At 49.3% G+C, this 21682-nt stretch overlaps 1 protein-coding gene across 2 annotated transcripts in view; it reads right to left on the minus strand.

Annotated features, from left to right (window-relative positions):
* FRYL (FRY like transcription coactivator) overlaps positions 1–21682 on the minus strand; it is a 257153-nt gene that overhangs the window by 218951 nt on the left and 16520 nt on the right. For both annotated transcript variants that reach the window (XM_055138113.1, XM_055138111.1), the window contains one exon: positions 4359–4535. The gene's annotated coding sequence lies outside the window, so the exon portion shown is untranslated. The remainder of the gene's footprint in view (positions 1–4358; positions 4536–21682) is intronic.

Here is a 21682-nt window from a genome sequence, read left to right on the forward strand (position 1 = left end):
CCAACCCGTCTTATAAAAACTTCCCTTACCTTACTGACCTCTATTAGCGCTCTTCAACCACTGGACAATGGATAGTATCAGACCACAGGTGTAGAAAGATTGAAAACCACCAGTCTCTGTCTTGGTTTGTAAGTGCCAGTCCATGGACCAGTATGCAGCACAGGTGTTGGTCTGCAGGTTTACCAAAAGGTCAAAGGACACTGACCTATATTCTACTACTCGTATATGAGGAACAGTTTCTCCTTGTAGAATAGCCTATCGAATGAACAGCAGAGTTAACAGTATCCCAAAAAAACCACTATTTTGCAACCCTCAGTGGTGCAATTAATAGTCCTTCAGATGTTTTGGACATAAAGTTTTGTTGGCACACGGCTGCACCCATTCTTCCACATGCTGTTGACAGCGACTTTCCACGGCAAGGACAGAAGCTTAGTGGCTGTAGCACAGGGCAGCAGATGGCCCACGGAGCCTGGAAGTCGGCCCCCTACCATTTGCCAACCCCTGATCTAAAGCTGGAGCACTAATGGCAGCTAATCAGGAGAGAGATGACAAGATGCTGAGTGTATCAGACACCTGTCCAAAACCCACAGTCCTGTCAAAAGAGACCCTGAACCTGAGGAGTAGGTCTCTGAGCCAACCACCCATGTACCGGAAATACCAAAGACAGGTGAGCATGACCGGTTACCTCACAGGGATGCAATCAGAACACCCACATGTAAAAGACAATTTCTTCAACAGGTAAATTTTATGGGGGGGAAGGTGGTGAAGTGGATTAGAGAAAGAGCTCAGGGGTTAAGGCACGTGCCTTGCATACTGTTGACCCCGTTTGGCCCCCACACCACAGAGCCAGAATAGAGTCAGAATAGCTCCTTAGCACCATCAGGTGTGATCTTTACAGGGAAAAAAAAATTGAGCTCCTATTTGACCGAGCAATACCAATTCTGGGACTATATCCCAGAGATGAAAGAAAGTACAGTAAAAATGACATCTGCACTTGTATGTTCATTGCAGCACTGTTCACCTTAGGCAGAAACTGGAAAAAAACCTGAGTGCTCAAGAACATATGACTGGTTAAAGAAACTTTGGTATATCTACACAATGGAATACTATGCTGCTGTTAGGAAAGATGAAATCTGAAATTTGCATATAAGTGGATGAACATGGAGAGTATCACGCTAAATGAAATAAGTCAGAAAGAGGGACAGGCACAGAATGACTGCAATCATTTGTGGAATATAAAGTAACATAATAGGAGACTAACACCTAAGGACACCTAACAATTGCTTACTTTTGTATACTTTTCAAATTTTTCATTATAAAAACTAAAACTAAGCCCCCCCCCAAAAAAAATTTCACTTCAGATATAAAGAAAAAGTAAACAGAAATATAAAGAATAGGTCCAAAATGCAAGGTGACAATGACAAGGTGTGGGATCTTCCAAAGCAAGGGAAAGATGCCACCTTTGAAAAGAAGCAGTTGAGACCTAAAATTAGATTTAGTCATGCGAGTCCCTTTGCCAAGTAACCAGAATGAGAAAAAAAATACAACATGCGGCAAATTGCCTCTGGCTTGAAATTTGGTTAAGATTGGTTTCTCCTGGCCGGGTCACGGCTCAGTGACATACACAGCAGGCCAGCCCCAGCTTGGGGACACCTCACACCTCCAAGTGCAATCCCGGGCAGTGCCAGCACGTCCCCTGACACACTATAGCCAAGGGTGCCATCTGGGACAGTAACTGCAGCAGCGACAATGGGAATGAGAAAGGAAGAGAAGGCGAGAGTCAGTTTCTCAAAGCCCCAAAGCGGCACGGGGACCCCAGGGTGCTGCTGCCGGAAGGACCATGGAGGGAAGGCGAGAGAAGACTGTGGAGGCGCGACTTGGCCACGGAAACAAGGGAACACCAGGGGACTGCACGTTTCTCCACTAAGAGCGGCCTGAGGAGTGGCCACACTGGCAGCATTCGGCCAGATTAAGGGGCAAGGCATGCGGGGTGGGGTGCCAGACTCGGGAGTACCCGCCCGCCTCCCAGGCTTGTTCCAGAGGGCCTCTGTGTGCTTCTAAGGGTCCTGGGATTAGAACACTGGTCCAACATGTGGTGCAGGCTGGAGGGGGAGGTGGGGGAAGGCGCCTGCCCTGCACATGGCTGACCACGGTTAAATCCCCGGCACCAAGTATGGTCTCCCATTACCAACAAGAGAGACCCCTGCGCAGAGCCAGGTGTAAGCTCCAAGTGCACATCCCTCTGGAAAAGGGTCTGAATTCAAAACCTGGGAGTGGGAGAGAAGGCTCTGAGGGAAGAGACAGAAAGGGGACCTCTGGGTCAAATGAAGGGAAACTGTACAATAAAGAGATGGAGAAGGAAGTGGGCACAGTGAGGGCGCCTGCCTGGTGGGCAGCTGACCTGGTTCCACCCCCAGCACTGCACAGAGTCCCCCAAGTACTGCCAAGTGGGGTGAGCCCTGGGGGGTGGAGGTACCAGAGAGTTCAGAGAGTCCCCAGCGCCTCTGGGCCAGAACAGCACCAACATCCCCAGGACTGAACACTGAACCACCAGCTTGGTTAGCTGAGAAGCACCAGAAGCCCCTTTCACCCCACCCTACCCCCCCCCAAAAAAAGAAGGAAAAATATCAAATTCAAAAGAGAAGGAAACAAGGGGCTGGAGCGATAGCACAGCAGGTAAGGCGTTTGCATTGCACGTGGCCGACCCGGGTTCGATTCCCAGCATCCCATATGGTCCCCTGAGCACCGCCAGGGGTAATTCCTGAGTGCAGAGCCAGGAGTAACCCCTGAGCATCGCTGGGTGTGACCAAAAAAGCAAAGACAAAAAAGAAAAGAAGGAAACAATCAACTGTTAAAAGCTCTGAAAGTAAGGGCTCTAAGTCCACAATTCAAAGACATGAATTAAGAAACTGCTAACAAGGCTAGACAGGAGACAACAATCTAAATCACAGGAAAATGCCTCCCATGTGAGAGGCCACGAGCCTGGTGCTGGCACCAGATGGCAGAGGCTGATAAAAGCAGCCTCTAAAAACCAAATATCTGCTCATCAGTCAGCAGTAAAAATACCTCATGGATCCTTTATCTTTGTGGGGTGGGGGGAGATGAAGATGTGGGTCACACCCAGGGGTGCTCAGGGCTTACTCCTAGTTCTGTGCTCAGAGAGCACTCCTGGCGGAGCTCAGGGGAACCATATGGGAATTGAACCCAGCTTGGCCGTGTGTAAGGCAAGTGTCCGTCCCACTGGATCGTCTCTCCAGCCCTCTGAATTGTTCCATTTCCGAGATGAGAAACCTGAGCGCCACGGAGCTAACAACTACCTCGCACTCCAGGGCACTGTGCAATGGCTGGAACTAAAGCAGCTAAAACACACCCACCTGACCTTGCCTCGCTGCCTGCCCGGTGGCTCCCCAGGTGACCTCTGCGTGCCACCAAGCACCCTCACGCACAGAGGGTGAGCGCGCACACACACTGACACTCACCCACACTCCAGCTCCATGATTTCACCCCCAGGCTCCCTCTGGGCCATTTGTATGCTCAATTTTACTCTTTTGCACCCCCGACCTGTACAGATATGTTCTGAGGAGATCTCGGGGCTGTTTACAAAACACGGTGGCTAACCTGAAGGGCAGGGGCACAAAAAGGCATCCACGGGGCCACGCTATATAAAGAGCTGGCATCACACACCTCTCAGATGCAGAAGTGTGTACATAATTCACAGTTGCTAGGAAGGAAGAGAATGTTCCTGATGCAATGGACCGAAAGATCTATGCAGATGGGAAGAGAGAGTAACACGATCAACGGCCTCAGCCTTCTAGGGAGGGACTGCAGAGTACATGCACATGACGCTGCTTAGATCTTTGAATATTTGTTCCTTATAAATATTACACATTACGCTGAACCCAAAATGTAATATGGAAAGAAGGCTTATGGCATCCAAAAGTTGATTATTATGGCAATACTTAGAGGTGGTTCTTTTTTAAAATTAGGAGGGAAATGTGGGGACCGGGAGATATTAATAGGATATAGGGCTCAGGAGCGCATGCATTGCAATGCATGGGATCCTATCTGAGCCCCTGTGCTACACGCCAGCCCTAGTCCCTACACCACATATAACCAAGGACACCCCCAGCACCGCCAGGGGGGCCCTGGTGGTCTCCAAGCACCACAGCATCCTCGCTCTGGCACTCAGCCACCCAGTGGTGTTGGTATGGGCCTGAATAAACACTGCTTGGGAAGCCCCCTACACAGCCCCCAAGGAGGGGTTGGGGGGGAAACACCAGAGCTAAGACATCTGAAAATGGGAAGGCAGCTGTCTTAGAAAGGTTTATTTCCCCCCCCCAAACGGCGCACGCCCTTACCATTCAGAAAATGTTGTTGAGGCACAGGATTCGTAGAAAAGATCCCAGATTTGGAAAGGATCCATCTAGAAGCACTTTCCTGGTCCGGAGCTCGTACTGTACAGGCACACAGGCAGTGACAGGGATGCGGGACAGCGGCGATACTCCGTGCACAGAGCCGAGTGTGGACGTGAAAGGCTGGAAGCACAGCGGGAAGAGGGAAAAGAAGCATTGAGTGGTTATTAGGATGGGCCAGGTTTACAATAAAAGCTGCAACACTGTAGCAGTTTTCATACAAATAAATAACTGAATATCTGAAATTCATTTATTGAGAATTTGAACTGATTCATTGCTTTTTTTTTTTCTTTTTGGGTCACACCCGGCGATGCACAGGGATCACTCCTGGCTCTGCACTCAGGAATTACCCCTGGTGGAGCTCAGGGGACCATATGGGATGCTGGGAATCAAACCCGGGTCGGCCGCGTGCAAGGCAAACGCCCTACCCGCTGAGCTATCACTCCAGCCCCTAATTCATTACTTTAAAAAAAAAATCTGAACTACAAAATAATCTGAGCTGGAGCAATAGCACAGCCGGTAGGGCATTTGCCTTGCACAAGGCCGACCCGGGTTCGATTCCTCCGCCCCTCTCGGGGAGCCCAGCAAGCTACCAAGAGTATCCCGCCCGCACAGCAGAGCCTGGCAAACTACCCGTGGCATATTCGATATGCCAAAAACAGTAATAACAAGTCTCACAATGGAGACGTTACTGGTGCCCGCTGGGGCAAATCGATGAAGGATGGAATGACAGTGATACAAAATAACCTATGTAGAGAGAAAAAGCAAGAAAATGATAATTCTCTTAGGGGTTTTAATTTTTTTTCTGTCACCTGTGATAACTCTTCGACTAAGCATGTCACATATTTCCTCACTAGCTAAAACTACCTGTGTGGTTTATTTTTTTCAATGACGCGGGGCTGGGGTGGGGGCTAGGCTTCCTAAGAGTATCTGCGTTGTACTTCAGGCCCTCACGTATCAAGGGCCTTGGCAATGGCCCTATAATTAGCTTTCCTTCACAAGGCGTCCCTCTCTCCATCGTTGGCAGCAGTGCTGCTGTGCAGACTGGCATCTATCCTGCCACCCACGACTCTTCCTTCTGGGGCGCTTCTCTACAGGAAGAACTGGGAGACACACCAAGCAAAGGCCTTCTGTGCGGTAATTTGTAGCAGTGAAACCAGAAAAGGATCCCAGAACACTGCTCGAATTACTCATGGTCCCTCTCTAAGAGGGAACACCATGCAACTGTGAAAATGAACAAGGAAGCACTCCGGGAACTTGTACAGAAAGATTACCAGAATATTCAGTAAGAATTGAGCCCTCTCCTCTCCCCCTTGCCCTCTTGCCCCCCTCCCCACTCCGTGTTTTAAAAGGGAAATATCTAAAAAGCTGATTATATGTGGTTACCTAAAAAGGTCAGGAAGGGAGGGAGGGAGGGAGAGAGGGAGGGAAGGAGGGAGGGAGGAAGGAAGGAAGGAAGGAAGGAAGGAAGGAAGGAAGGAAGGAAGGAAGGAAGGAAGGAAGGAAGGAAGGAAGGAAGGAAGGAAGGAGAGAAGGTGTTAATTCAGTTTTGTAAATTTTGATTTCTGAAAAATATTCAAGCAAAATAAAATTTAAAACAAACTGGCTTGAGCTTTATCCTTTCTCCCTTTTTTAATAAAAGCATGAGCTACTATATAAGCTCACTATGAGAAGGACACTTTCCAGAATACCAAATGCCAAGTCATTTTCTTCTCTTCCAGAGACATCTGCTCTTTCTTACTGGTAGCAATTCAACACATACTGAAAGTACCAAATGTCCACTACATGCTGGTACTATATACACCAATGAACTAAACCAAGCACCCCTTGCTCTGGGTACCTTAAAATGCAACTGTTACCCACTTTTTGGTAGAGTACAGTTAGAAAATAATAAAAAACATATTTCCAAAGGAAGTATTAATTTGACACCAAGAATCTTTAAAATGTTCATAGCCGTTCGGGGTAGACAGTGCAGGGGTTAATAAGGTGCATGGAGCCTTGCATACAGCTGACCCAGTTCAACCTCTGGAGCTGCTGAGCACAGCCAGATGTGGCCCTGAGGTCCCCAAGCTTCCCCCGGGGTGGTCTTGGTAACCCGCGGAACGACGGGACCTGAGTAGTACTACATCCTCACAGCCCTGACTGGCTAAAAGTCATGGGGGGTCCCCTACCCCCAAAATGTTCAGAGCTATTTAAGTGCCCTACACTTCCAAGAACACAAAACGCAAACCATATTTTAAATACCAATGTTTCCACTAATGTATACACTATGTTTCTCTATTTGTAATAAAAAGTTATAAGTCTAAATGTCCAAAATAAAGAGAGCTTAATGAAATTATAATTTACTCAGCAGGTAAAATATGCTTGAGTTAACCTAACAGTAATTTCCAGTTAAATCTGGTGAATTGAACATAAATACTTATTCCCCCTCCGACCTGAGTGTCCTCTGGGATAATCATAAAGTTTGAAGAGTTAAATAAGAGCATAAAAGCTACGAGAATAGAAGAGGCATTCCTTGGCAAGATAAAATTAAAATACCAGTCCAAAATGAATATAGAAAATGGTACTAAGTTTTAAGAAACACTGAACTCAAGTACACATGCTTAGTCAATGTTTTCAGATTAAAGTAAGACGTGGTGAAAAAATAAAAGCCGGGGCCGGAGCAACAGTATAGCGAGCAGTGTTTGCCTTGCACATGGACAACCCAGGTTCAGGCTCCAGAATCCCATATGGTCCCCCAAGCACCAGGAGTGAGTGATTCCTGGGTGCAGAGCCAGGACTAACCCCTGAGCATTGCAGTGTGACCCAAAAAGAAAAAAAAAAAAAGCCACTAAGTCATATTTTCTAAATAGTGGTTCAGAATTAAGTGTTTTATGACTGTTAGGAGTTAGAAAAATGAAATCATTTCCAAAACACAGAGATACCCACTACAAAGGCTCTCATGAAAAAGACAGATAACACTAAGGGTGGCGAGCACGTGGTAGAAGGCCGCACAAGCTGTGGGTGGGCAGATAAGCGGGAGAAACGCTCTGAAACCTGCCTGGCAGTTCCTGAAAGGAAAACCTGGGGCTGAAGTGATAGCACAGTGGGGAGGGCGCGCACCATGCATGTGGCCAACTCGGGGGTGATCCCCACCGCCCCATAAGGTCCACAGAGCTACAGGATAACCCCCAAGGATTGCCAGACAGGGAAGGGAAGGGGAGGGGAGGGGAGGGGAGGGGAGGGGAGGGGAGGGGAGGGGAGGGGAGGGGAGGGAAGGGGAGGGGAGGGGAGGGAAGGGAAGGGAAGGGAAGGGAAGGGAAGGGAAGGGAAGGGAAGGGAAGGGAAGGGAAGGGAAGGGAAGGGAAGGGAAGGGAAGGGAAGGGAAGGGAAGGGAAGGGAAGGGAAGGGAAGGGAAGGGAAGGGAAGGGAAGGGAAGGGAAGGGAAGGGAAGGGAAGGGAAGAAGGAAGGGTGGGGCGGGGGGAAGGACCCAGCAACTCCACTTCCAGGTCAAACACATCTGTGCGAAAATATGGGCGCTGTTCACGGTAGCCTTCCTTAGGACAGCCGAAAGGCGGACAGCGCAAGGATGCCAGCGAGTGGCTGAGCGCAGCCCGTCCACAGAGCAGAAGGGTGTTCTGCCAGAGCAAGGGATGAAGCAGCCAAGCCTGCTGCCACGGTGATGCAGCGCAAAAACACGCTGAAGGAACGTCACACTCGGCCACACGCTCTACGAGTTCCAGTTATCTGAAATGTCCGGAGTAGACAAAGCCAGGTGGAGAAACTCTCTGGGCCACACCCAGCAGGGCTCAGGGGGCAGTCCTGACCCTGTGCTCCGGAGTGACTCTGCCAGGGCTCTAGGGGCCCTTGGCCTTGGCAGGGACTGAATTCGAAGGCTGCCCACGTGACACAGGCTTCCTTACAGGGATAAATGAAAACGTTTCAGAAATACACTGTGGGGCACCTGTGGAACTGCACACACTACAAAGGGCAAATCCAGGAGGGCTGGCGGGAGGGGGGGCCCCGAAGAGATTGTCATCCCCTGGCAGGGGGAGGGGAGGAGGAAAAAAAAAGGAAGAAACCTTTTGGTTACATTTCAAGACATTAAGAACTAAATACCTAATTTCTTACTGCTTAAATTGGATTTCTTCATGATTTAAATAACAAGTAACTCCACGTCAAAAGAAGGTTAGCCACTGTCCAGAGAAATCAGCAAGGGCTCTCCCAAATCCCCAGCTGTCACAAAAGTTAACACTTACCTTACCATTAACCTATTATTTCCACGAAATAATTTTGTTATGACCCTGGTGTGAAAAAAAAATGATATTCCTAAAAGGAATACCATGTTCACAAAATAATTTTGCCTTCCTTATCTAACAAGAATTCAGTGGCTTCCTCTCTGGTGGTGAACAATGGACTCTGGGAAGCACATTCCCTGTTAAATGTCTTTTACATTTTTAATACACAATTGGTCCCACTTCCTAATAAGCACCATTTACCAGAAATGTGGAAGATAAAATCTATCAAGATAACACAATGAGACTGAGCGAGCCAAAAAGGAGGAAAAGAAAAGAAAATTACAAAGGCCGTCTGGAGCAGGTGGGGTAGAGAAAACTTCCCACCCACCCCTCCCTCCCAAGCCCCTTTCTAGAACAAAGAGCGCCAGGCTCCACAGGATGAGCACATTCTCTGCCACAGGGGCCCGGGGTTCAATCCTCAGCACCACATCCCCCCGGCCCCATCAACAGTGACCCCCGTGCGCTGTTGCACGGGGCCCAAAATCCAAAACTAAGAAAAGGAGGGAAAAAAATCCTAAAACAGAAAATCCACTGCAAGGTGACCAAACTCGCACATCTCTCGTCTCCATTCCCGGGGGTCACACTCCACATACCATAAGGATCATCCCCCACTGAAAGAGGGAGCGGAGGACGGCACAGGAGTAAGGCAGTCGGTCCACATGGGTGCAAACTCGCGCACCATACCTGGTCCCCTGAGCCGCACAAGGAGTGTGAACCCTGAGCACAGAACCAGGAGTGAGCCCTGAACACCACCGGGTGCAGCCCAGAAAGAAAGAAAAGGCGAGGGTGGGGGGAGTTAAAAACAGAGTCTTCCCTTGACCAAAAGTCCCGTGTCCAGCGCGGCCACACTTCTCTAATACCCTGTACGATCTAAGTCCGAGCACGGCCATCTGCTCAGCACATCAACAGCTCACCATCGTCACGGTGATCCCTCTTCTCTCTATGCCAAAGCCTTGCCCCTGTCACTCCCTGGGACCACGCTAATCAGAACCCCTGAGACCCTCCAACCCCAAAGAAAGCCAAGGGCCAACATTCAGCCCTCACCATAGCTGGCCCAGTGGCTCCATTTCGTTTTCCCTCCCTAGGTCGTCTTCATCTTTCTCACGAGCTGCCCTGGGTCGGCCTTTTTCCCAATTCAGACTACGGGAGGCCCTCGGAAAGGTGGTGAAACTTCATGCCAGGCTGGAACTGGGCCTGTGCTGTTTATCGACACCAAATAATGTGCACGTGAAAAATCTGTGTCTTTCTTAATCACTGACAAATACAGAGGACTGATCATAATGTTCTGATTTTCAAGGGCAATGACATTGGCCAACTTCTTCTTTTTTTTTTGCTTTTTGGGTCACATCCGGCGATGCTCAGAGGTTACTCCTGGCTCTGCACTCAGGAATTACCCCTTGTGGTGCTCAGGGGACCATATGGGATGCTGGGAATTGAACCTGGGTCGGCCGCCTTCAAGGCAAACGCCCTACCCGTTGTGCTATCGCTCCAGCCCCATGGCCAACTTCTAAACAAAGAGGACAAAGACAAAAATCATTTGCTTTTCTCAAGAAAGTCACTCTTTGTGGGTCTGTCAGGAGGCCGGAGGGGCTAGAGTGGTACTAGGCTTACCAAGGGACAGTACCCCCTTGCTTCTCCCTCTGGAAGTCAGACCTGGTCAAATGATTTTTCGGTCAATGAAAGGTGAGTAGACATGACACATCCCCTTACACGGAGATATTTAACTGTGGGCACTGAGCTGTGCCCTTCATTCTCTACCCATCTCATCAATCACAGAGCTACGGGTTGATTTGGAGGGGCAACAATGGGTCTGTAAAGAAAACTCTGTAGGACAAGTAAATGTAAGTTTTAAGCACCAAAAATGGAGGGGGGAGGGCAGTTTGTACTGCAGCAGAGGCTAACCTAACTTGATAAATATTCACAAATCCCAAGAAAGTAACATTGCAAAACTTACAAAAGCAGATGAGGGTAAAGGTGTTTCAGAGACAGACGCATCCAAACATGACATTATAATGAGAGATGGATCATCACAACAGAATTAAAGGATTTAAAGAAATATGCCTTCAAAAATTCCATCTCAATTTTAAAAAGTTTAAACTTAACTTAGTAATTTAAATTCTGAAACATTACTTGAATCACTTAAATATTTTAGTTAATTTTGTTTAAATTTTAAATTATTGATTCAAATATTATTTGAGTGTTAACTTGACTATCAACATAAGTTAACGGCTAAATTATTTAAATAAAGCTAATTCAAATTTAAAATATTTAATTAAACCTCCGTATTTTCATCTGGACTTAAAAATATTTCAGGTTAATGGGTTCTCATCGGAAAGACACACACAATTATTCACCAGAACAACAGACTCCCAAAAAGAAAACTATATAACAATGGCAAACTGGAAGTTTTAAGTCCAGCATGAAAGCAGCTTAGAAGTTATCGCCCGAGATCGGGGGAGGCAGCCCACCGTTAGCGCGTTGGCCTCACATGTAGGAGTTCCTCCAAGCCCCCCATGCACACACACCACACACAGACACACACATCACCAGCTCTCCCTGGCGCAAAGGGAAAGATGAACAAACAGAGAAAGCAACTACTCTGGTTCATGAGGAGTCTGGGGCAAAACCACCACCAATGGCTTCCAAAGCGAGAGCAAGGAAGCCCGGCTGGAAATGCTGGAATTATCAGACTGCTAAGTCAACAACTTTGACTAGCACACCAAAAACTTGAGTGGATGGAGGGTGCCCGCTCAGCAGAACCACACGCTCAGCTTCCACCCAGAGAAGACCCTGCCATGGGCTCCAGAGCCGGAGGGGAAGCCCCAGGCCGGGGCCGACAAGCTGCTGGAGGCTCAGCGTGGCTGAGTAAGAGCACGAAAACCTTCCCAGCACTGGTGCAGAGACGGCGGCGAGGCACCTACAGCTCTTGCGTTTCCGACCCAGGAGCTGTCCTGGGGAACCCAGAGGAAACTCCCAGACAGTCACGCAGGAGGGTAGGTGCCCGGGCCTTGGCTCCAACCAATACTGTCAGGCAGTGATCCCCAAACAGGGCCAGAGCATCACCGCCAGGTGTGGTTCAAAATCTGAAAAGGGGCGGGGGGGGGGGTGTAGAGGGGAAGGGAGGGAAGAGGGAGAACAGAGAAGGAAAGGGGAGAAAAAGAGGAGGAGGGGGAAGGGGGGCATGGGAGGGGAGGGGAGAGAAGAGGTGAGAAGGGGAGGAGAGGGAAGGAAGGGGAAGGGAGAGTTGAAAAGGGGAGCAGAGAGGAAGGAAAAGGAGGAGAGAAGATAGGTAAGAAGGGGAAGGGAAGGAAGGGGGAGAGGAGAGGTCAGAAGGGGAAGGGAAGGGAGGGGGAGAGGAGAGGTCAGAAGGGGAAGGGAAGGGAGGGGGAGGGGAAGAGGAGCGGAGGGGAGGGGGTGTGGGGGGGGCTGAGGGAAAGGAGGCATTTTAAAATCCGCCAACCATTCTAGTTTCCTTAACAAGACGTGCTCTCAGGAGAAACTATCTAGAACCTAGATGACAGGGTGAAGAGAGAGACCCAAGCCCCCGTTACTCTAGACATCATCTTCCACCCAAGGGGGCACAGACTGAGATGCTCTTACAAAGCTCCCAGGCTCCCAGCCCGAAGCCCAGGCTCACGCAAGACTGAGACTAAGCACTAAGCATGCCTTCATTCCTTCACTCCTTCACTCCTTCGGCACCCCACCACCATGGGCACGTTTGTAGTTCCCTTCACTCAGAAACAGTGCAGCAGAGGGGGGAGGTGGGGCCGAATACAATGCATAAGAGACAGCAGCTCTCAGAACATGGCTCCAGCCCGGCTGGAAATGCTGGAATTATCAGACTGCTAAGTCAACAACTTTGACTAGCACACCAAAAACTTGAGTGGAAAAAGCAGATATCATACGGGAAAAAATGTTGGGCTGAAAGATGAGAGGGAAGAAGCCAGGCGCACTGTGAGAGGTGAAGAATGCCCTGCACAAATCATGACGAGGAGAACGGACGTCAGCGGACTTTCTTACGGAGCAAAGACTCTTTTAATAGAAGAAAAAAACTGGAAGAGAAGAGAGAAAATTTTAAAAACAGAGGGGAAAGGACAAGGAAAACAGTGAAGCAAAATAGCCATGAATCATGGCATTACCCCAAAATGCACGTACACAAACGGGGAACACCATCAGACACCATCAAGAAGCTTGGCGCGCTCAGACTAGGGGAATGCAAACACAAAACCTGTCGGAAACACGCATCTTCCAAGCAGGCATATCCTACTCAAAACGGCAGCAACCCACAATAAAGAAGGGATTCTCGGGGAGGAGAGAGAGGTCCGATTCAGGAGCGGGAGCACTCTCATGAGATGGCCGGGGCTGCATTTTCCAAAGAGCGTGCCTCTGTGTACAAAACGGGTGTCTGCGCGAACCCTCGGCAAGAGCACCTCGCCATCACAAGTATCCCAAGGACGCAGACGCTGACTTGGGAGCCTGCCTGATGCATCTGACCCATGAGCAAGCAGGTCTGGGTCTGTGGCTCGGGCGTGGGAAGTCCTGCAAGGGAGGCCCAGCGAGTTCACACTGGGTGCCACTCCTGCACCCAAGCCATGTCTGGCACCACTCAAGAGCATGTGATCTCCGGTACACAGGCGGGGTGTGGTGTGGGCACCACAAGTGAAGCGGGGGGTGCGGGAGGTGGGAGGCGGGGTGCTCCCTGGTGAGCCCCGTGGTTGGGCATGCACACCCTGGAGAGCACTCTGGGATGGCCACCCGCCAAGAGGGTGACAGGCACCAGGGTGAGGAAGGTGACAGGCCCAGCCCAGAGGGGGCGATCCACAGAAGAGGGAGATCCCTGCACACCTGTGGCGATCGCCCTGCCAGAGCTCAGCTACAAGCGAGGCCGCTGAGAAGCAGGGGCCCCTCGGAGAGAGAGAGAGTGCATGACCTTGGCGCGTGAGAAACTGCTCTTGGGTTCCCCTGGCTCGGGCTCCGTTCCTCTGGATACCAGACGGGCAGAACGTCATTTGCTGATGAGGGGCGGGACCCCGGGGCCCAGCGCTGGGCACTGAGAAGTGTCAGTAGTTGGTGAACAGCTCTAACTTGCGGGTCCGTCACTTGTTCTGTCCGGGCAGGCTTCTGGTGTGGGGACCACACCCAGCAGTGCTCAGGGGTTACTCCTGGCTCTGCGCTCAGGAATCACTCCAGGCGGTGCTCAGGGATCATAAGGGATGCCAGGGGTCAAACCCACGCTGGCCATGCACAAGGCAACACCCTAACAGCTGTGCCATTTCAGAAATTTCCAAACTGATTTGCCCCCCCCTTTTCAAGAAGAAAAAAATTACTCAATGGCCCCCTGGAGATTTGTTTTTTTAACCAAACAGAAAGTTGAACCTGAGGCTTCTACTCACCTCTCCCCTGACCCCCACTCCCCTCCCAATCATTCCTCCAATGTAAGGGATTGCCCACTATGGGAAACACTGTTTGAGACTATTTGGGGAAGAAGAGAATAAGAATTAAGAATGTGACTAAGGGACCAGAGTGATAGTGCAGTGGGTAGGGCACTGGCCTTGCAAGCGACCAAACTGGGTTCGATCCCCGGCATCCCATATGGTCCCCCAAGCACATCCTGGAGTAATTCCTAAGTGCAGAGCCAAGAGCAATTGTTGAGCATCACTGGTTGTGACCCAAGAAGCCAAAAAAAAATCTGACCCAAACTCGAAGCTAAACAGACAGCAAGGCACAAACTGTTTCCTGGAGCAAAGTATGGTTTACCGCGACGTGCGAAGAGTGGCTACAGCGAGCAGAAGAAAGGCTTCCTCGGACACAGGGGCCATTCTGGGAGGGCTTCCTCCAGCAAACCAGGATAGAAGCCCAGCAAACAGGTGTGATGGGCACGTGGGCACATCCCCCTGACAGCAGTGGGGCAGGACCAGGCAGAGTGCTCACGGACGCAGGAAATCGGGGGACTCCGTCAGCAAGGACAAAGGGCGTCCGGATTCTAGTCGAAGACAGAACAGCTAAGAAGCTGGTGTTCTCTCTTGAGGCAGCCGGCTCAGTGACGGGGCCCCCAATCCAGAACGCGTGTGGTTCTTTCTTCAACAAAAAACAAAAGCGTGCCCCAGAAACACACCAGCGGAAGCTGCTGACGGTACCCGCAGCCTCGCACCTCCCTTACTCCTCGCCAAAGGAACCTGGTTTCCACCCAGGACTTTGCTTTTAGGGGTGAGAAACCCGTGATCAGCAAAGGCTGTGGGAGGGTCAGCAGAGGCCTGAACTCACCAGTGATTCCCTTCACCAGTGACTGCGTAAGAGACGTACAAGCCACCCGCTCCGTGAGTCACACGATGGCGGACTGAGTGAGGCCATTCAGGCCAACAGACCTGCGGGGAAGGCCCCTGAGGAGCCTGAAGATCATATGGAAAGAGACCGGGTGGGGAGGAAGCGGAGGAGTTGCAATACAGGATTCCTGGGCCACGGGCGGACTGGAACATGCCCGGGGCATCAGATAACACACCTGCGGTGAGGCCACACGCCACTCTCACCCCGGCCAGGAGTGCAGGGAGCTGCCACCGCATCAGTGCCGGCCCCAGTCCTCAGGAGGGGTCTGGCTACTCGCCACCCCGGGGCATCTCCACCTTTGTTCAGCAAGGCCCACCTGTGCCTGTGTTCCCTTCCTGTGGCCCCCTCCCGAACCTCCTGGGTGGCCCCCAGTGTCGTGCTGTGCCCCAACTTTATTCAATTTTCACCTGTGTCCCCTCAAAATATCCTGGGGACCTGCAGAGCACCATATGCTCACCAGCTGAGAGCCACCGCCTGGACCAGGAGTGGGGAATGGCCAACCCACCGGCCAGGAAGACTTGCAAAGCCCTGTGGCTGGCCCTGCTCCGTGACCGAACAGACATGGACGATTCTCCTTGGCTGCCCACAGCCTGTCCATTACACACACACACACACACACACACACACACACACACACACACACACATACACACACACACACACACACACCACACCACACACTACTGAATCACCATGAGATATACAGTTACAAAGTTGTCATGATCGGGCTTCAGTCATACAATGTTCCAACACCCATCCCTTCACCAGTGTACACTTCCTACCAGCAACGTCCCCAGTTTCCCTCCTGCCACCCCCATGCCCCCCCACCAAGCTTCCTCTCTCCTCTCCCCTTCTTCCCTCCCTCCCTCCTACCCCCCCACCCCACTTTGCTGTCTGCCTGCGAATGGCAAATCCAAAAAGCCCTTGGCAGAACAGATCCCCCTCCCGTACTCAAGAGTCTACTTTTCTGAACTGTGGGTACCATACGGGAAGGGGCTGCCAAAACCTGTGTGAACACTGCTCTGACATCTCCCCCTGCCCACCTGGCTTGCCACTCCTTCTGACTGTGACTCAGTCAGCACCTGTCTTCCACAGGGGGGCACCACTGGCACCAACGAGCAGCACCCCACCTCGGGAACTTGACTGATCACTGGGGCACCGTCATGGTGGGAAGACCTTCTCTTAGCGTGGAGTAAAGCATTTAAGGGCTGGGAGCTCTGCAACTTCCTCTCCAAAGACAAAAGCGCATCTCCGGCAGGATAGCACACGCTTTGCACCCAAGAGGCTCTGAGCTAGAGCCCCAGCACTTGGGTGGGAGTCAAAGTCACCAAAAAGTTTGCATGACAATTAAACAGATCTGGGCCTAGAGATGGGCAATTAAGATTTTTTTAAAAAGACAGCAAAAAGCAAATGCTTACAGCTGATGAATCTTCAGTGAAAGTTGGGTGAGAGAGTTCATGTTACTATCCTCAACTTTGTGTTTTAAAGTTTTTCCAACAAAGCGATAGCAAATGCCTTGCTCACAGCCAACCTAGATTTGATCCCCAGCATCTCACATGGTCCCCGGAACACTGCCAAGAATGATCCCTGAGGGGCAGGTGTGTCACTCCGCCTTGCGCCAAATGAACCCCAGCCACCACAAACCTCAAGAACCTAATCGCCCCTATGCTCACAGTTGATCTTAACAGGCTCGTCCCAAGGCCCCCCACGCATCAAAATGGATTCACTGAAAAACCCAGGTATGTGGACCAGTGACTGGAAACTCCAGGCTTCACAGAGTCTGGGATAGGTGACCTCCCCCCAGCTCCCAGCCCTTCCGGATTCCTGGCAGTCACACCCAAGAACTGCCTCTGGGCAGGACTTAAGAGCAATTAAGGGCCATGATTCAGAGACCCACAAGCGAATCTTGGAAGAAAGCAGCACGCAACAGATATGCCTTCAGACCCCAAATATTTAAAAATTTTAGAATTCCGGGAGCGTGCGGCCACTTTCACAGCTGCGTGACACCTCATACTATTCGTGGCAAGCAATACAAAATAAATTCTTTAGCATCTCAAGCTGGGACTGGACACTGCTCACAGACCTCTCGGGGGGAAACTGGGGAGCCCCTGTGAGGCCAGGACTCAAAGCTGGGCGCCTACATGTGCCGGGCATTTACCTCAACCGCCTAGCACCCTGGCACCTCCACTTGGTTTGTTTTTGACATTTTTATTGAATTACAGGACACCTATTATAAAATTCATTAATCTCATCATTTTTAACTAGATTGTCTTCTTCTTGTTATGATAGTTCTAAACATCCTAGATCATGTTCCAAATTAAATACAGCTTGCAAATCTTCTGTTCCACTTTGAGTGCTATCTTCCCACTTTCCTAATTTTGGTGGGTTTCCCCCACACCTCAGATCTCTCCTTGCCTTTATTTTCCCCCCTAGCTTTATTTAAATACCACGGTTTACGTTGTTCATAATAAAGCCATTCTGGGCATTCTACATTCCACACCAATCCCACCACCAGTGAGACTTTCCCTTCATCAATGTGCCCAGTTTCCTACCCACTTCCCCAAGCCTGCACCCTTAACAGGCACAAAATGATCTATTTTATGTTGCTTTTCCAACAAAAATGGTACAAGGAATTGTCAAAAAAAATAGTTTAGTAAAAGAAAACTTGCAAAAAAAAAAAAAAAGAGTAACTGCCTAAGGATTCACTGAGCTGTCAGCTGTTTGTTGCTACTGTTTCTTTTCAGGGTTGTTTTTTTCCCAGGGGTTCACCTGGAGGGGCTCAGGACAAGACCACATTTTGGTTCTTCGACAATCGGTGGACGAATATTTAGATTTCCAGCTAGCTAGTCAATAAACTCCCATGCAAAGTCTGCTCTGAATATTCACAAGCAAGTTATTCATCTGAATGCCTGTTTTCCATTTTCTTGGGTTCAGACATGCAAATGCCTGGGTTGGACACTGGAGGTTTAACTGCTTGATGGCTCCACAAACCACTGCCCATAGCTGCTGCACCACTTCACCTTCCTGAGAGCAAGCAACCAGGGGTCCCAAGTTTCTCCACATCCTCAGTAGCACTCGGGTATCTACTGGACTCATTTCCAAAGGTGCATCCAGGAACAGGCCTCTAGGTGTGGTTGAGAGCAGAGCATGATGCAAGACCAATACCCTCCCAGCCCATGAGTCTGCCGCTGCTCTGCTCGTCACAGGGCAGCTAATGCCCATGCTGAGTTTATTACAGTTATTAAAATGCCTAAGTTGTTTGTCTCTGACCACATCTCCAGTGCCCCTATCATTACGTAGTTGTTTACAGAACCCATGTTCACTTCGAGCCCCATTAAATTACCATGTTAGCCTTGGTTTTCAATCAGAAAGCCTTTCAAGAGCTATACCTAGAAAGTTCCTCTCCTGGGATCCTCTGCCCGTATCCCCCTGCTTCCAGCAACTCAGCAGTCACGCCCATAAGCCACCTCTGGCTGACGCCAGACAACTTCATCATCGGCCACCATCCACAGTCACATTGTCCTTCTCTCCCAGAAGAGAGCATAACACAACACACGCCATAACCATGCCATGGGACCCCATGCCATTCTGTTTCATTGGGGGTACCCCAGAGTGGGGCATGTGAGACCCCTCCCCACCCCAAGAGACCCAGCCCTGGCAGCAGAAAACCTCCAGAACTCCGCTGCCCTGCTCACGGTCACTCTCCACACGCCTCAGGCCAAGCCTCACCCACAAGTGAACCTATTCCTGAATCTCAAGGCCTCGACTACTCATACCTCACACCACCCATACTCCAAGAGTACCGCACCACATTTGATGGGGTTGAAAGCAGGAGGCAACCAATCTTAGAAATATTTATTTTTTACAGATATATAAATATGCATGTGTACATATGTGTGTGTGTGTGTGTGTGTAAGTACACAAGGCTCAACCTTTAACAATATGTTAGTGATCTCTTATAAAGGGCTTAATGGCCCCGGGGTGCAATACAACAATCTTCACACTCTTTCCTCCGAGAAAATTTTTTTGAGCATTTTCAGCAGTTTTTCAAAACAAACAATACAAAATAAATTATTTCAGTTCTGCTTTGGGGTAGGGGTTAGGGTTTGGGATGCAAATATCCAAAATATGGTGGTGTGAAGGTGTAATGGATTAGTGTTCGAATATTAAATACAATAAAATATTGTGAACTACTTTATAAAATAAAAAAAAATTAAATTAAGTTCCTCTCCTTCCAAAATGTGACAAGACAGTAGCAATGTTTTCATTCACATCATCACAAAAATATGGACAGTAACTATCAAGCTTGACTCAAGGATTTTCTTCCAGTTGTCATCGATTCCTTTTTTTATTCATTCTTAAGAGGCACTAGTCAACCAACCACATTTTCACTGAATTACCTGGGCCCTCAGCTCCCACTCTCCCCCCTCACCAACAGGGAGAAAACCTTCGACACCAGGCTGAAATCTGGCAATACTTTCATCTGCATTCTCTTGAGCCACAGCCTAACAATCCTGTTTTAAAAGGTTAGTCCAGCATAATCTTCTTTAACGAGCCCATGTAATACTTTCCTTTAAAAATGCAATCATAGTCCACAGTTTCTAGCACATAATATAATGAGCACAGAATAAATTATCCAAAGTTTCAAACTGAGATTTTTATGGCAACATTAAACTATAATACAATGAAAAAGCAGTGTGTAGCACTGAAGGCAACGTAGAGAATAAAGCTATCTCGTGTATACTTCAGATTATCTAGACAAATGTGCTGTTAATATGCAGTAATTTAAGTAGCCCCCTACTTAATTTTTGTTGTTGTTTAAATTCTCCAAGAGTCTCTTTGTTTCTGTGTTGGGGCCTACTCCTGGCCCTGCACTCAGGGTTTACTGCTGGTGAGTACTGGGTGAACGTATGGAATAAATGTGGTGCTGGGTTTGGACCCTGCGAGGCAAGCACCCTACCAGTGGTACTATCTTTCTGGCCTCTACGAGAATGTTTTTTAAACATAAGAGGTTACAAATTAAATAGGGATTCTAAAAGACAGTACCCGCGTTAAGACACTTCCCTTATATGCAGGCAAGCCCGACTTGATCCCAGGCACTAAATCAGGCTCCGAGAGCATTGCCCAGAGTGATTCCTGAGCACTGAACCAGGAGTAAGCCCAGAACACCATCAAGTGTAACTCAAAACCTAAAATTTAAATGAGCAAAAATGTACATAGGAGGGGCTGGAGAGATAGCACAGCGGGTAGGGCGTTTGCCTTGCACGCGGCCGACCCGGGTTCGATTCCCAGCATCCCATATGGTCCCCTGAGCACGGCCAGGGGTAATTCCTGAGTGCAGAGCCAGGAGTAACCCCTGTGCATTGCCAGGCGTGACCCAAAAAGCAAAAAAAAAAAAAAAATGTACATAGGGGGAAAAAGAGTATTTTCTCCATGTGTCTAAAAAGTATGGAGTTAGACTAGTAAACTTTGAGAGTGTTTTAAGAAGCTGGCCAGAGAGACAGCACAGGAATATGGCACTGGTCTTGCACGCTGCTGGCCCGTGGTCCATCTCCATGTGGTCCCGAGCACAGAATCAGGAGCAGCCCTGAGCACCACTGAGTATAGCTCAAATAAAAACAAAAAGAAGCGGTCTCATGTTTCTAACAACAAATCATTTCATTGACACCAATTTCTCTAATGCCCCCAAGAGCATGTTCTCTTAGTGCCAAGGTCTTTAACAAAAGCCTTGAGATGTTCCAGAAGATGTTCCGATCTGAAACAACCTCTTGACTTTGTCCCTTTCTAACCACTCACACTGACACACAACCTCCACCACACCCTCTGTTGGACAACTAACATCGTGTCCAAAATGGGGTACTACAGAGAAGTGACTCGTTCTCCTCTCCCTTGCTCACAGCCAAGAAGACATGGTGCTTAGGAAAAGACTACACATCTAAAGTGCACATTAACTTATATCACTGTCACTGTCACTGTCATCCCATTGCTCACCGATTTGCTCAAGCGGGCACCAGTAACGTCTCCATTGTGAGACTTGTTGTTACTGGTTTTTAGCAGGCTCTGCCGTGCGGGCTAGATATTCTCGGTAGCTTGCCGGGCTCTCCAAGAGAGGCAGAGGAATCAAACCCGGGTCGGCTGCATGCAAGGCAAGCAGTCTTACCCGCTATGCTATCGCTCCAGCCCACATATACTAATGTAGAAACGTACAAGAATTCAAATTAAAGTGGAAACTCGTGGGACAAGTCTGAGGTTTCAGGATCCTCCAGTTCTTCAGGGTGAGGAAGTCTGTTACTGGGAAAGAAGGCAGGGTTGGGGCCTTGCACTAACCTGCTAACCTGGGTTCTATTCCTGACACCCCATGTAGTCTCCTGAGCTCACCAGAAGTGACCCTTGAGTGCAGAGCCAGGAGTAAGTCCTGAGCATCGCTGGGTGATTCCCGCCATAAAAAAAAAAAAAAAAAAAAAAAAAAAAAAAAAAAAATAGCTCTGCTTGGATTTCTAAGCAGCAGGCCAAGGAAAGAAAGTTCAGAAGAGTGGTTCCCACTGCCAAGTCGACGGCACACTGACATACCTGAACAGACTTAAAACTACAGCAGCCTGGGGGCCAGTCCAGGATAATTCCAATGTTCCTGGCCGTGCCCGCCCTCCACCATGTTATCAGGAATATTA

This window comes from Sorex araneus, chromosome 5 (genome assembly GCF_027595985.1).
Source record: "Sorex araneus isolate mSorAra2 chromosome 5, mSorAra2.pri, whole genome shotgun sequence".
NCBI classification, from domain to species: Eukaryota; Metazoa; Chordata; class Mammalia; order Eulipotyphla; family Soricidae; genus Sorex; species Sorex araneus.